Below are 15,100 nucleotides of genomic sequence, written 5' to 3' on the forward strand. Positions count from 1 at the left end.
AAGGTGTTGGCCTGAAGGTGACGCCACAAGCGTTGGTGGTGCTGGGAAAGGGATTTGTGCGGAGGGCGCAAAGTGAGGCGAGAGAGGCGGTAACGTAAAGTAATATCATGGTAGTACCAGAGCCGTATATTCCCTTCCCGAAGGGAATATACGGCTCTGGGTAGTACGTGAGGAGCGCGTCGCGCGTATCCATTCCCGGCGGGGGCGGGCTTGCTCGGTGGGTCAAATCGCAAGCGATATAGTTAGCCGCCTCGTTGCCAGGATGGGCCGCATGAGCGGGCACCCAGATGATTTGGAAGGAGCGAGAGGGGATGATGTCTGAACGTAAGATGCCGATGGCCGGGGATGCCACCCGCCAAACCGCGTAGTTGTAGACCTCAGGCTTGGAGCCACTGAAAATGTATTCCGGAGAGGTCTCCGTCATGGCAAGGGCAATAGCTGCCTCCTTGGCATCTACAGAGGCCGAAGTGTAGATGGAGGCAGTAAGAATAGGTCGGAGAGAGTTGTCAATGACTGCAAGGGCGTGGGCTGGGTATAGTGGCTGTGCGAGGCTGCATCCACATAAGCCACGGCAGGTTTCCGTCCGTACTCACGCCAGAGGCTCGTGCTGCTCTGCGGGAGGGGTGTTGTTCAGGATACAGCGTGGTTCAGGATGCATATTCTTAGAGAGGGGATGAACGGTTAGAAGGGAGGAGGCATGAGAGGGTGTTGACTTTGTCCTCCTCGGTGCGAGAAAGGAAGAGATAAGGAAGTGAATAGATGTAGCGGCTTAGAACAAAGGCCTGGACCAAGCGGCCGAGGTCAAGTTTGCTCATGCCGTGGAGGCGGTTGGCAATACGGTGTATGAGGCGGATGGTCTGGTGTAGTGTTTGTGAGTCTAGTGATGAGGGTGGTGTGCTCGCCATTAGACTGAAGAAATAGTCCTAGGATGCGGACGGTAGAGACAAGAGGAATGGGTGTGCCGTACAGAGGAGAAGGCGACATGGGGGCCACCCCCCGAGGCAGAATGAGATATGGAGGCCACTCTCCAGGCGGGCGCGGACGCGGTGGTGACACGCTCTGGCTATAGGGTTGAGCTGCTCTCCGTCCAAACCGTGAACCCGACCGCGGCGGCCGCGTTTCGATAGAGGCGAAACGCAAGAGGCGCCCGTGTGCTGTGCGATGTCAGTGCACGTTAAAGATCCCCAGGTGGTCGAAATTATTCCGGAGACCTCCACTACGGCACCTCTTTCTCTCTTTCTTCTTTCACTCCAACCTTCCTCCCTTTCCTTACAGCGCTGTGCAGGTGTCCGCCGATATATGTGACAGATACTGCACCATTTCCTTTCCTCAAAAAACCGTTTACCAATTTACCAATCTAGCTTTTGCTCCTCCTGCGCAATCAATGGAGCGGGAACTTCTAAAGCAGAGGGCAAAATTGCTAAATTGGTTTTTGAGGAAAGGAAATGGAGCACTATCTTTCTCACACATTTCGCTGGACACCTGAACCAGAGGGGAATATACGGCTCTGACCTGAACCAGAGGGAAGGCGCATAACTGCCCTCTGGGAACAGTTGACACATAAATCATGCTTTAAGCTACGTGGCGGTAGTGCCAAGTGTGCGCTGCGTGCGTTGGCATTGACAACGTTGTGCCAGAAACGCAGCGCTGAAGCCATAGGCCGTCAGCGTTCATTGCGTTCGTTTTACACTCCGATCATTGTAATGAAAGTGAGTGCGCATAACTGGCTCCCTGGGTCAGTGGACACCTGAATCGCGCTTATAGGTACGTGGGGTGATGAGAGAGAGATCTGGGCTGTATGTGTTGCGCTTACAACGGCGAGCGAACTGTCGCGATCTGCTGTTCTTATATATGCTCCCGCAGGGAGCAGAGTTGCGTTAAGGTCCGCCATCTTGTTCCAAACTGTGTGGGAAAGCCACTTCTCGTGTGTTCGTGAGCTCGCTGTGTAGAGCGCTTGGGCTTTTTTTTTTCGTTTAATTGCGTACAAAATGCAATAGATGGCAAATCACTAAATGTAAAGCAGAAAACTAATCTGTGATTTGCCGAGGGTGTGCATACAGCATGAAACAAAAATCGCCAAAGGTTAACAGGCTGCGAGTTTTTCTTTTCTTTCTGGAACAAGTAATTTCAGCTGAACAAGCACTCCCATTCCGGGATGGCGTATTCGCCAACTGCAGCCTGTACAACCACAAGGCTTGAAACCACGGTGAATTGATCACGGTGACTGAAGATTCTCACGACGGCTTACCTAAAAGGGATAATAAATCCTCTTAAACGTCGTTATATGCCATTAAGCATCACGATTTGCGACCTAAAAGGAAAACAGTTGAGAAAATGAAAATAAAAAAACAATAAAATTACAGTACAGAGAGCGGAGTCGAACGGCCGACCTTCCATACGCAACACGTGCCTCTAATCCACTAGGCCATAGCGGCGATGTCAAGCCGTCGTTCTGAATGAATATTTATAACCAGCCTTAATGTGGTTGCTACCTGCCGGTGGGCGGCGCTGTCATCGCTGGCTGTACCGGCTGCATTTGGCGAACACGCTTCCGGATGAGACAGCGTCTGTGCCGTCCTGTCTTCCTGCGTGGTCATTTTAAGAACAAAAAGAGTATAGCGATGAATTGTTTTCAGAACTAGCACCGCCTCGTGTTCTGTGCGTTACACGCGGAAAATGCGAAAGCGCATCTCTCTAGAACCACATTAAAATACTTGTCGTTGTTGTAACTGAGAGAAGGATGAAAAGGAAAGTGATCGGGCCTGCCGACTGGCTCGAGCTGAGCTACCACCGCTGCCACGTGCAGATAAAGGAGAGTTAAAAGATCAGAGGAAAGAGAAAAAGGAAAGAAAACACGCGCGTCGCAACAACCGCGTCCGCCGAAGCGGACGCTGGTTGAAAAAAAAAAGCGGCCGTAGCCCCGAATTTTTTGGTAATTCTTCAGCTTGTTGCAGGCAAGCAATGCCAGTGCATTGAGCAGGCGAGTCTGACATAACGAAAAAATTTGAAACTCAATTGTTTGCCCAACAACATTTCACAAAATGTTCCCCTTTGCTAAACGCAGTGAAATGACGAATCTTTAAAGGACCTTGAAAGTACTCTTACACGTTGATATTATTAACTTCCGTCATTTTTATTAAAAAGCATTATCTTTTCACCTTAGCTCTTAAATTATAATAGTTGTTGATTACTGCGGTAGGTTTTCCTGCCTGCTTCATCCTTATTTCAGTAAAACGGCGAGTTGAGTTAGTTGGTACATTCTTGAAGAAAACAGCGCAGCAACAGGGACAAGAGAGAATACGACGACGGGACGGGCGCTGTTGTTCCTCATTGTTCAGAAGAAAAAATTTAACGTTCTGCTTTGCATTCTTGTACTCCTTCTTTGCAGATTCGGCTTAGGTCGCAGTATAAAAACATTTCGCGACTCCTGGATTTTTTCAAGCAGAGGTTATAGGCTGATTTGCTGTCTTCTAGCTGAAATTATTCGAGGCATCAAGATTTGCGAAACTTCTTTACATGCGATTTTTGCCTATCCTATCCTCACATCTCTCACGTAATCCTTGTCAGATGGTTCTTAAGGAAATTTTTACTAAGAACAATACTTTATAGCCACTTCAGTCGCCGACGCACTTCTGCCGCCGGCCTTCAACATGGCACTGCGTAAAGCGCTTTGCCGTTTTCAGTGCGGTTGCCGCAGTTTGGCGCACTGCACCCAGTCATAGCTGATGACTGCGTCCGTCACTACCACTGCAGAACACCAAAGCTGAAGCCACAGGTGTGCACGGAAAATGTATGAAATGTAGCCGACAGGACGGGCTCACAAGAGGCGTCGAGCTGACAAGGGTTCGCTCGGCACTGCGCCTGTGAAGATAGCTTCTCCGCGGAGAGTTCAACACTTGACGTCACGAAAAATCACATGATCGCCCCTCGGCGAATAGCGTTCAGAGCGGCGAGGGAAAACAGACACGCAACTCTGCTCCCTGCTGGAGCATATACAGGAATACTATCGCGATCAACCACTAACTGCCACCTGCCATGGGGGCAGGGTGGGTGGGGACTTTAAAGTAGATATAAATACAAACAAACAGGAATTTCTTACCACTCATATGGGCGAACATCCCGTTCCTCTCGCTCGTAACGCCTCCCACAGCTGTGACAACCTCGCGAAATACTTGCGTAGACCTCTTCTTTGAGAACCAGGCATTGGTGCTGCAAGTCGTGCATGTATCCATCTATTTCTCCCGCCACAAAGCTTCCTTCTTGACAATCAAGAACTCTTAATGGAGTGTTTCTTGGAGAAGGAATATGTGGGAAAAATAGCTAGTTTTCTGTAATTGTACATGCATGCCTTCCTGGAATTCTTTGCCTCAATCTATCGAAAAGCTGAAACAGCTGATGAGCTGCGCTGAAATTTCGCGTTAGGAAGTAACGTAATCGTCGGCTATTTTTCTTCCTCTTGATTTCGACTAGGATGTCATTAAGCCGTGTTTGTTCCCTCACCCACTCCGCCCGCTGTAACCAGACACAACGCGCAAACTTGAGCTTACCGTTAAAAACGCAGCTGCGTGTGCAGTCGAAGATGCTGTAGTACACTCCGTTGTATTCACTGCGCTTGCATATACTCTCCGGAAGTTCTTCGCACTCGTTGGTTTTATTATTGTAGATGTACATCGTATACGATACACCCGGGCATTCCCGCGTGTATGGGGTTGCATTAGGTTTCAGACACCATTTCTCGCGTGCCTCTCCTTCTTGCCGCTCACGTTCGCTTTGTCCTCCTAAGCAAGGGAGAAATGGTAGTAAGGAAACATATTATTATACAGGAAGTACAAGGTACATTGTACCTTTCATTTCAGACGGGGCCAGGTGAAATTTAGTAGATGTGACCACTTCAGGCCCTTAACATCGTACTGTCATGAAACATTTTGAGGACGCCTTAAAGGGAGACTGAAGCACTTTTTTTGAAAATCGGGCTGGCAGCGGCATCCTATAGTTTTTCATGCTGTATACTGGAATATCGCATCCAAATAAGTCAAAAGCAAGCGCGAATTGCCTTTTTTAGCCGAAATATGCGGCCGGTGCCGCGGGGCACGCCGCGCGCTGCCCCGCCGCCCGTGATTGGTCAAGAGAGGTCGTGACGTCACTTTGAGGACTGGAGAAGCTGCCGATGCGGATCCGGCGCTGCGTTGAGTGCAGATCGCAGCTTTCCGTGTCGTTGTAAAAGCGAATATGGCGACTATTTTTTTTTACTGACCTCCGAAGAAAAGGATACTACAGTTTGCTCATTCCGCGTATCGCCTGAAACCAAAAAAGACACAAGCAAAAAAATTCTACGCCTAGCACAAGCATACGCCAGCGTCAAAGACGCGATGCAGACCATGCGTAAAAGGTGCCAGAACAACCTCGGCTCGTATTCTCGGAAAGGAAGAGGTGCGAACAATACTCAAGTCAATTACCACCACCGGACGCCTCCTGGCTCGCCCGGAAGAGCGTCATCCGAAAGAAAAGGCCCAAAGCACTGTGTACAAAAAATCCTGTTCTCAGTACCCGGCGTTGCAGGTTGGGGCAAGAAAGTATTTCAAGGAAACGATGAAGGAGCACAAAGTTGGTGTCAAAATTAGCGAAGTGCAGTGGCCAAGCACTGCGAGGCATGTGACCACAAGATAGTGACGCAGTCACTGTGCGCTGGAAACCAAGCCAAATACGCGCACAAGGCTGCTGCTTCACTCGTGGCGCGTTCAGCAGATGTCAGAAAATATTAATCGCTGCCTCGGAAACGTTTGCCCTTCCTAGATTTGCAGTTTAGGTTCAGTGAAGTAGTTGCCAACTATATGTGTGTTTAAAAGTCAAGCTAGCTGCAACTCGCCCGCTGCCACAACTTGATGAAGAAACCGAGTAAGGTTGGGGTGTTTTTTTGCATAAACTCGGTTGGCATTCATTTCTCTCATAAATTTGCATCCGAAATCAACGTCGAGCGCTTTCATTTTAATTGCTTAGTTGCGATTAAACGAGATGCCGCATATGAAGAGCTTCAATGCTTGCTTGCTTTGCTTTATTGTGCTTTGCTCTGCTTGCTTGCTTCAACACGTCGAACCGAGTATAAAATCACTAACCGAGCCTTGCTGAGCACGTCTCAGGTGGTCTGGCCGCACCTAAGCTCAGGAGAGCGACACATGCTTAAGCCTCTATAAGGTTTCTTCAGGGGCTAAGTGAGCATGTTTCTTCTTTTAAAAGAGGCGCTTCTTCGGAATGGTGACACGCCTCCCATGCGCGAGAAAATCGAAGGAACTGTGTCATGGTTCAGCCGCGCCTTTTCGACAGAAATCTCCAGAGGTCACATTAGGGACAAATGTAGCCGCTCTTACGAAAATGCTTCGAGCAGAGTAGGCTTGCTTTGGTCAGCTTGAATTCCTTGTCACAGCAGCGAGCGCTTGCGCTGCGAGATTTTGATCTTGCTAAAAACAGTGGAAGACGACACAGTCTCGGCCGTATTTGTTCATGGACACGAACGCAGAGTAGTACCTCGTGTTGAATCTGATTCTCAAGGTCGGCTGACACGCTTTGTACGTCACAACGCACGCAGCACGAGAAACAACGCGCGCTGAAAGCTCGCTCGGGTGCGCCAAAGTATCCCCGGCTCCTCAACGTGACGTCACGTTGGCCGACATGGACGAGGCTTCCCTCTCCGCTGTTCTCCTCTCCTACGCTCGCGCGGAGCGCGGGAGATTTGAACATCGCGCTTTTAAGTGGTGATTGCGCCACTGTTTTAGCCAAAATCGAAAAAATAATTTCACAGATGTGATCGCCAATGACACTACTTCAAAACCCTAAAAAATTAGCTGATTCGAAAACCGCCTCAGTATCCCTTTAAAGGGATGCTGAAAGGTTTCCCAAAAAAATTGAGTGAGGAGATGCACTTTACAGTTTTCCACCCTCGGAATTAGAATTTCTCATCGAAATTAGGCAGAGGAAAGCGTAAACTTATTTTATTTTGGCGAAAAGTGCAGCAGCAGCCTCGGGCCAGCTCGCGCGCCTCGTTGCCGCCTGTGATTGGTTGGGCGCCTCGTGACGTGAACACTGGCGTTGGCTCGGTGAGCCCGGCTCGGTCGCCGCCGATGTAGTACATGAAGCGCGTCGCGCGGTGGTTCGGGCTGTTGGTTTGATGCTTATATCACAATGGAACACATCGAAGATTACCAGGAGGATCTTGGAGTCATCCCCTACATGTACGAACCAATCGCAAAGAGCAAACCGCTCCAAGGAAGCAACGATGCTGGCGCAAGCGGTGCTTTTGGCTTGAACGAAAGTGTCAGCATCTCCACGTGTTGGAAATGTCCTTTCGTAAGCATACTTTTCTAGCCAAACTTCATTCAGAGATACAATAAATTAATTTTGAAGCGAGCAAATGTTGTATATCACTGCTCCACGAAATTTTCCTAATGCAATGTAAGCGGGATGCGATCGTCGGCACTGTTGTCTTGCCGCTTGTCGGTGCTGCCGCAAATCTGCTTCTAATCCACACAGACCACTGACATGCGCAAGAAGTTATCAGGCTCTTTTTGCACGCAAATTTTATGCTGGCATCGCTTCACGGTCACTGCGTGCAGGCTCGGTTCATAACACACGCGTAAAACAGAAGTTCGCGGCGCTTTGCGGCAGAACTCGTCGAGGTGACAAACGTGCGCCTTCCGTTCTGAGTGCCAAGATGGTATCTGGCAGTAAATTAAAATCCTTGTTTAGGCGAGTTGCTTCATACTGCAAGCCCTTGTAGGAATATCTCCATCCGTTTGCGGCCGCCTTTATCGTGCTGTTCTCAGATCAAGCGACAAGTGATTTTTTTCACTAACTCGATGGCCTCGGGCTGCAACCGAGCAGGCCGAATCGCAAGGCTGGCTGTAGCACACGTGGCGCACAATTATATATTAATATTAATGTATGAAGCCATGCTGCACTCGGCAATTTTTTACGACTACATGTGTTATTATAAATGTATTCCTGGCAGAACACTTTACTGGTATTGGCTGCATTAGAACTTGAACAGACTTGTCAGCACTTTTACAAAAGTTCAGTGCAGGGTCCTCAGCAGCATCTGCCAGTGGCATTCGAATTGTTGCACAGTCCTGATTTGTATTGCTGTTTGGTGTGCATTCTTGACTGTCTGGTGTGCAGCCTCCAGGTGTGATGTCATTTTCCATGCACTCTTGATTTGCACTGTCGTCTGGTGTGCAGTCTTGATCTTGCAGCAGTTCGGCAAGAACCTGAAAGGCATAAGCCATATGATGTTATTGTTGCAAACAGAACAAAAGTGTGCTTCAGTATGAGTAAAATCTTCTGGTTTATTTCATAAACCATTTTGTTGATTGGCGAGCTCCGTGCAAAGTGAGGTCATTTATTATATACCAGGTGTTTCTTTAGAAGGTCCAAAATTTATTTTAAAAAATTGGTAACTAACCTTGTATTAATTTTATCTCTGGGGCTATATTGGGGGATATGGAAGACACCAGTAATAGGCAGAAGGCTTCCATTAGCTCACTGAACTGCATATCTTAATAAAATTTTTATTTTCATATTATGTTGTATTTGCAGATTTGGAGTACCTCCTGCAAATACTATAGCCAAGCAAAAAATATCTCTTTAAAAACGTACACCCTGGCAGGCAACTTCACGCGCTAACAGAGCGCCAGCGGGCGCGTCCGACGTAGATCGCTAAAAAAAAAAAAAGTGTACGTTTTGGGGCCGGACTGCAAGCGCCATGACTGCGTACATTGGGCGCTGACGAGGCGGATATCAGCCAGGCCCCAGGCGAAACCAAATTGAAAACGAACCGCCGCGCGCCCGTATACCAGAAACATCTGCAAAGAGTTTTCTCGGCGCTCCGAGCAGGAAAAAAAATGTGCCGCGTATTACTCCCTATGTTCTCGCCACTGAGGGCTACGCATGAATCCTAGAATATGTGAGTTCCAACATAATTGAGTAAAGAGGCTGCTTATAACGTCTTTTCACATGCTCGCATACCGAACGAAGTTCTCTGCTCACGCGCGGTGCGCAGTCTCCGGTTGTGAGGCGCACTTCGCGTCGCTCCAGCTCTTGCAGTATTAGTAGCAGTTTAAGATTTTTATTCAGCCAAAAAATTTAGGGCCGAGCTCTGATATGAGTAATGCTGTACGAGATGCATGATGCATGCCTGCAAGCATAAAAGCTAAGCACTTATTTTGTAAGCTGCAGTTTGCTGCCGTCCTGACGTTCTCATTCCAGCGCCGTTCATCTCACTACTACCGAAAGTCTTGCATCCACGAAATAACGCGCCATACACTACACAGAACAGCGGTTCGCGCAGTCAAATTCTCATAGAGTTAATACACAAATTCTTACCTCGAGCTTCCTCCTTTTCGCGAAAGCTGGCCTCGATGGCGGTGACGAGCTCCTGTGCGCGAAGACAGACTGTATTGCGCCGGGTTTCAGTCGAGCTGACTGTTGACAGGCCCAATGAACGCATTATCGACAGGCTCTGGTTATAGTCTTCATCACGAAAGTGGTCAGAGCATAGCACTGTAGTCTTTGAGGGCTTGAAATCCCTTCGCTTCACAGCAGCGACCCACCTCGCGGAAAGCTTCTTATTTTGCGGGAAATAATGAAAGACCACATCGCCGCGGCCGCTGGTGTTAGTGCAGCCGAAGGCTGCGCAGAACGCCGGCATGATGGTTCACCGCTTCACTCGATGCTGCACACGTTTCTGTACGTCACCACAAACATAAAAACGCACAAATAAAGAAACACACGGCAGCTCGAAGCAGCTTATGATGGCACGCACGCAGAAACAAGCACGATCGCGGAGGCTGCGAGGCGACGGAACACCATCGTTTACGTCACCACCCCACGGTTTCCGGTTTCGGCTCGCATCGTCAGTGTCATCAGCAGCGCTCGGCGGACAGCGGGGGGCGGAGCTACCGCGCAATTTTAAACGGCGATTACGTCGCTCCTCAGTGATTAATCTGCAAAAAAATTTCACCCGCATGATTTTTAAGGTTCCCACATCCATACGTGAGCATCTTAATGAATTCGAAAATCTCTTCAGCTTCCCTTTAATTATGCTCTTTGCGAACTTGAAAACATGGCGTAGGGTAAATTCAGCATTGCCTGTATACTGCGTCCAAAAATTATTTTCCACGAAAGGTCGCCGTAACTACCCGCGCGCGGTAACTGCTCAGGGGTCAGTTTGACCGGCTGTGTAGCTTTTCCACTTTTTTTATATATTGTCAAATATTTACCGAGTATTCACTACGTAAGAGCATACCTTACAACGAAACATTCAGCTGGTCCGACATCGTTGTCCTCTCTCGTCTCCTCCATTACTTTTGTTTGTGTTTTTTTTACGAAAGCTCAACCGTCCGAGGATCTATGACAAATGAACTAGCCCACTATGAATCTGCAACTGGTTGAAGAAAGTGCAATGGATACCAGAGGTTGTATTCATTGCAGTTCTTTTCCTGTCTCATTTTTTTTTTATTTCTTTGATGTTTCACAGTCATGCCTAGGACGCACGAAGAGCCGTATAACTTCACTGAACTGGCAAGTGACAGTGCCTGCTTCACTGCACATATAGTAATTGATTTCATTTCAGTATTTCTGGAGCAGTCACTTGCTTGTTTCTCTACGCGTTTTACAGGAATAAGCCGAAGCCATGAGACGCGAGGTACCGCAGCACCTTTGAAAAGCCATTGGGGTTCCTAAGCTGAGAAGATTGATAACACCTATAATATAGAATACAGAGCCAGATCACTTTTCAATACCCGCGATTCCTTGACGAAAACGAATATTTCAGTACACTTCCGCCGCGATGGCGCTCGGCTGCGCTAAACTGAAGGATGCTAGGTTTTATGACGGTGGCTGCATTTAGATGGAGGTGAAATGGTAAATGTATAAATACTCATTTATCGTTTCACATCAAAGGCTTCATTCAGGCTGTCGAAATTAATATGGAGACCATAAACGTACCGTATTTGTCGAATGTAACCATGCAACTGGGCTTGCTAATCAGCAGTATGGTGAAGCTCTTATGACACCCCTAAATACCAAAAGGTCTCGAAAGGTGACTGAAATGGTTCTTCTTACCTTACACAGATTTAGAGCTGGAGGGTACCATAAGTGCACTACTGCAAGGCTAAGAAACAAGCCCAGTTTCTTGGTTACATTCGGCAAAGTTCGGTACGTTGAGGGGTCAGCTGGCAGTTTCCTTGTCTAAATCAGAGGCTTTTGACGACGACACGGATTTTGCTTCCGTAAGCAAAAAGAAAAAACTATTAATAGTAACTGAGTACATGAACATTTCTGAATGCCGACTGCACAGAAGCGTTTCCTCCGTAGCCGGAATCAAGCCTATTCTATCATCTTGAGCAACGAGGAAAACAAGTTCCAGAGAAGCAGAAGCCTGCTTCAAGCGTCGAGCTCAAATATTCATTCCGAAGACATTCAGGCCTTACAGCTCCCCGTAAAGTTTTGCTGTGTTTCGTCTTTGCACGGTGGCAAAAGCATTCCCCTCCTCCATCTATGCTCCCACATGCACCTATGCATGTTGTCTATACAGGGTGTGTCACCTAAGACATCACAAAATTAAAAAAAAATAGCCTTTTTCAGTTAGATGAGCGCTTTTTTCGGCATAGCATTAACAGCGATGTGGTTCACCAGAATACGGCTAAGAAGTGCTAACTAGCAGGCTGGTTAACTAATATTTCATTTCATTTCATGTATTGAACCCTCAAGGCCAAAGGCATTAAAGAGGGGAGTGGTTACAAAACATGAAGATACATAAACAGATGGTTAACTTTTGACTATTATTGTTAGGCTCTTAATTATAAAGAGGCGTGTAGTCTATTGTAATTAAGATCCCTATTAGTTTTTAGAATTTTTGCAAATGAGGTTGTCCTCAGCGCTGTGGCCCACCAAATTCTGGCTATCTCGATGAGTTACGCGCACTGGAGAGGTTGCTTTGCCTGCAAGCTTCTCAGACGGGCGTGTATTTTGGCGCGATGTAGCCAAAATTTGCTGGGCCACAGCGCCGAGGGTAACCGCGTTTTCGAAAATGTAAAAACTGATCTGGATATTACTTACGGTGGGCTACACGCCTCTTAATAATTGAGGAGCCTAACAGTAACAGTTAAAAAGTTAACTATTCAATATAGTTGAGGGTTCGACGGAAGCCCGTCTGGCGAGGGAAATTCAGCATATCAACAAACAAACACTCGCCAAAGTCATACAGGAAAAACAGACATAAAAGCATTGATGTTTCGGCACCATTACGGGTGCCTTGTTCAGAACTGGATGAAAATGAGATTGGCTGCTGTTTATGTACGAAAAACGTTACGTATCGTGCGGATGTATAAAGATATCCAGACAGAATCCAGATTCCGTACTTATGGCTGGTGCAAATAAGATTCTTAGAGCACAGAAATGTTCGGGACAGCCCAAAGAAAATGCTGACAGGAAAGAAATTCTTGTCATGCCTTATGTGCACGCGTTGTCGCATCGTTTTAAGAGGTTAGGGGCCAAGTATAGGGAAGCGCACCTGAAGTTTGCTGCCACTGCACCAGCGCCACTTCTCCCCTGCCGGTCATTTTGGCGTTTCCGTCCGGGCACGTCGCGGGCGGAGCGCATTGAGCCAGCAGCCTGTCGACTGGTATGCGCGTGCTGCTCGCGCAGCTGTCACTCTCTCTTTCATTGTGAGCACGCGCCGTCCTGCTCGCGGGCGCACAAAAGTGTTGTTGCCGCTCGCTGTGAATTCCGCGACGTTCTAAGAGTGGAGAAACTTGTTGTGTCTGGGGCTGTCACAATAGTTCTCTGAACATCGACGGCCAAGGACTGCCCGTGGAATTCTACAGATTTCCTGGAGATGTCCTACATTCTTGGGGGGAAAAATTTAATATTGGAAAATTGTAACGTACAGTAACGGAAATATTGAAGGTAATGGTCCACCCTTTCTATATGCAGCAAAATCTTAAATATTTTTCATCGCTCGTATCGAGCAGTTGACGATAGGAAAAACGTTAAAACGAAAAAAAAAATGCAAGCCTATCGATGGGAGATTGCTATAGTGAAATCTTCCAGTATATGAAAAAAAAAATGCGTTCATACACTTTTTCCTATTAAAAAGTGTTTTTGTCCGGTGTATGAAATGGATGAGAACGAGAAACGGCAGGCCTCGATAACTGCTATGGGCAGGGTGAAGTAAGCTTTTGCCTGTTGCTAAACACGTTTGGCATGTTGCACGCGTAATATTATTTCTGAGCAGTTTTTGTTGTAATTCACTAAGCATGCAGTGTTTAGTAAAGCTCGCGCTAACGAAACTCATTTCTTTTGCCATTTTTTATTTTGGAGACTGACAACAGCTAGCGGCATTATGCAGACGCGTGTGAGGCAAGGTCAGTGATCGCCTCAATGTTCCGACTTGTGACGCCTGGCTCAATTTTCGAAGTTGCTTTACATGTAAAAAATTTCTAAAAACAAAAATAATCAAAATGTTTGCTTGCACATGAATGAGCGTTTGCATATGAGCGATGGCTCTGCAAATAAATTGGGGATGCGCGTGCGCTGTAATCGGCATTAAAATAAATATACCAACCGCTTATCTCCGTTGTAGCGAGTGACCAAACTAGAGCATTTTTTCTCTTTGCCGTATATAGCAACTATACCAAGTGGACTCTAGATAATCGCTATATCACGAACTTGTGCCGCTTTTTAAGCGAGGTTTGTTTGCACTCCTTTTTATAACTTTCTTTCCTTTTTCATTATGCCTGATGGCAAACAGCTCGAATAAAAAAAAAAAAAGAAGCTGGTAGGCGCATTTCGTGAGTGTTTTCATTTTTCTCCTCAGCCTCGCGTGTCGCCTTAAGGCCACTTTCTTTTAAGTTAAAATAAAAATTATTTCCATTATTTTTCAGCGAAACATGTAACAAATTCCTTATTATTTGGCCAACAAACCTGCATGCATCTAACTGCTCAGCCACCCAACGAAATTAAGCATCTTGCGAAGATGGCTGCGCCAAAAAAAAATGGTATTTACCTAGAATTCCACGTCTTAAATGACCTCGTCATTTACTTGCGATACACATTTCGCCGTTACGGTACCGGCTTTTTCGTCAACAATCTGCTTCACGTAGTGGGCCTGATCCACTAGCAGTTCATTTTTCAAGTTTGCGCAGCGAAAAAAAAATTTCACTGTCCACTATCTGAGAGCGTACTGCCGCGACAGAAACAAATGCGAACAGCGCAGTGCCTAGGCGCTCCGCTGTTGGAATTTATTTTCGTCACGCTTATACTTGGCTCGCAACACAAATACGCTGGAGACATCCGTGATACATAAATGTACCACTCTAGCGTCTTTTTGTTACTACCGAGATAAAAACGCATTGAAGATAAATTCCGACTGCGCAGCGCGTGGGCGCCGTGCAGACCGCATTTTTTTCTAGCGCCCCTGTACATTTTGCTAATCCTCTGAAGCTCGTCAGCGTTCAAGCACGAGGGAAAAAGCTCGCGACTGCACAAAGAGATTTGCAGGCTGGCCAACACGTGCAAAGTACGTGCAGAACTGGCTTTTTTTCAGGAGAAAGCGCGCTGCTCGCGCAGCTACTCAATGGGAGGGAGACCGGTTTGCCCGGACAATAGTGCGGAGTCGGCTGGAGAGGGCGCTTTTCAGTGGCGTCCGCAGCGCCCCCCTGCGAAGCTGCGGTCCCCTATGGCGTGAAGGTTATTTTTTATGCTCCTAATAAGCTGGGTAAGTTAGGGGCAGCAGTTCAGAGAAAGCAGGAAGGCGTCAAACGGAAGACTGTCTGCAAGGTGAACCATGTGAATAAGTTCGTTAATTGCAAGATGGGCGTTGTATACCAAATTCCGTTATCATGTGGTCGTACTTGGATAGGCCAGACAGGCCGTTGCATCAATATTAGTCTTATGGAGCATGCCAATTCATTGGATAAAAAAGACACGAACCTGGCAAGTCATTACAGTGTGTGTAAATGCGTACCATTCTTTGACGGCACAGAATTATTTTTTCATAGTGGCAAGACTACCAGAGAAGTCGCCGAAGCATTCCACATCATCAGAAAAT

This window comes from Amblyomma mixtum, chromosome 8, assembly GCF_055824585.1.
Source record: "Amblyomma mixtum isolate Tamu chromosome 8, ASM5582458v1, whole genome shotgun sequence".
NCBI classification, from domain to species: Eukaryota; Metazoa; Arthropoda; class Arachnida; order Ixodida; family Ixodidae; genus Amblyomma; species Amblyomma mixtum.